The following is a 2,065-nucleotide window of genomic DNA, read 5'->3' on the forward strand; positions in this document are numbered from 1 at the left end:
ACCGTGACCTTGGCGGCTCACTTGTTGCTCATTAGCGGACATGGTTTAATCCTTCTTTATGTGAGTGAATTATCTAATTAAACCTCAGTAGCCCATTAGCAAAAACAAAATGCATGTATTTATGAACTCTGCTTTGCATTAAATTATTTAATAACTGAAGTCCAAATTAAATTGCATATGAAATAAACTCTATTTTCTGGTGGTTTCTTGATTAAAACTTGCTGCTATGATGCTAGAGTGCGGTGGTTGCCAGGATATTGCTATAGATTCAGTGTTTATTTTAATTACCAAAAACTATTTTTAAAAATAGAAAATGGTTTAAGAAAAAAATGATTTGGTTTCCTTTTTTCAACTAAAAAGGAAACCTTTTTATGCGTTAGCCATTCATTTACACGACAACAGCGTTTTGGGGGCCTGAAAATGCAAACTTTTGAAAAGGGGATTCAAAGTGCAAGTGCAACTACAAAAAACGGTGATGTCATGTGTATGAGTACTACGTGTTCGGTCTATAGATGCGTAGTGTTTCTATACAAAGTGACATCGCCATCTACTGGCCTAGCAGCAGAATACAGCATTTTTAGTCGGTTTCGCAGATCCATGTGAACGGGATCGTTTTGACAACGTTGCCGTCTGTATGCGAAAAACACAAAGGAAATACTATTCTGGTTTTAGTTCATCGTTGTCGTGCAAAAGAACGCTCGCGGGTGAAAACGTAAAAATATTTTATCAGATGTGCCTTTCGTTTAGACGGCAACGGCGTTTTTGGGGCTTAAAAACGCAAAAAAGTGAAACCGCCCTCCAGAGTGGAAATCTTAAAAATGCTCCACCGTCGCGTTCCCGTCTAAAGGGTAAAAACGCAAAAGTCAGCTAAACAGTGAAGGTTGTACCAGAGCCCGTCTACGGAGAGCCTGCCCACTCCCTATTAAGTCCTATTGTACCGAATTTTGGTTGTAGTTCCACCAGAGTTCCACTGGGGGTGATCGCCCATGAGTGCAGAATGAATGGGAGTCTATGGAGCTAGACGGCTAAATTTGTCTCTTTCACCCGATTGCCGTCGAGAAATCTCAGATTTGATTGTAGGTTTTGCAAGTTCAACATAGGTTATAGGTCGAAAGTTGAATGAACGAGTACTTATGTCCTTTCGATTTCTTACAGGTTGAGTTGTTGTTGCCCATAACACGCTAGCATTCTGTTAATGAACACTGATTGGTCAGTGAAGGACTGATTACGACCAGAGATACCGCTTGATGGTCTTTTAAAACAACAAAACAAAAACTCGTCTAGCACGTGTGTTTACCTGTGTCAGCTGTGTTGTCGATGCCTCAAGAGAAAAGAAAGTGCAGAGCGCGAAAGCACCAAAGTGACTGAAGGATTGCCTGGTCGTACGATGTGTATGACGTCATTGACATTTTAAAATACTTTTTAAAGCAAATAAGTGACTCTAAAAAATCTAACACCCAGCAATGTGTAATTTCTTTGCATCTCCTTTCGAATACAATATTCAAATTACTAGACAAAAAATTATATCCTGAGAAAAGTGGATTTTGAGGGGTATAGCGCCATAGACTGCACTCGTCCTGTGAGCGCCCTCATATGGAATCAAAGTGGAACTGCAACCATTTCAGAAGCCGGAAGTGTACTGAGAGTGAAACTTCTCACCTTATTAGACATTCTCTGGTTGTACGCAGGCGCGCAGACTTGGTGTTGTCGTGTGGCAGTGCTTCACATTGCCACCTAGCCCCCTGGAGTGCATACTACATCGAATTTCACACACTTTTGCGTCACCATATGCACGCAGATTTCCCCCCCATAACGCTCGTCTAAACGCAGAATAAAAAATGATAACATAACGCCACTTTTGCGTTTTCTCTTCAGATCGTTTCCGTGCAAACATAGCCTAAGTTAAAGCAACACCAAATATTCTTTTGTACTTTAAAATAATGTTTCCAAAATCGTTTCAGGGATTCATCAATTCTGCATTCGCTTTGCGATCCTCTATCTGCTATATCTCTATCTGTAGTTCAAATGAGACATAAGAAACTACAAATTTGACTCGCTTTACGGC

Source organism: Rutilus rutilus (assembly GCF_951802725.1).
Source record: "Rutilus rutilus genome assembly, chromosome: 25".
NCBI classification, from domain to species: domain Eukaryota; kingdom Metazoa; phylum Chordata; class Actinopteri; order Cypriniformes; family Leuciscidae; genus Rutilus; species Rutilus rutilus.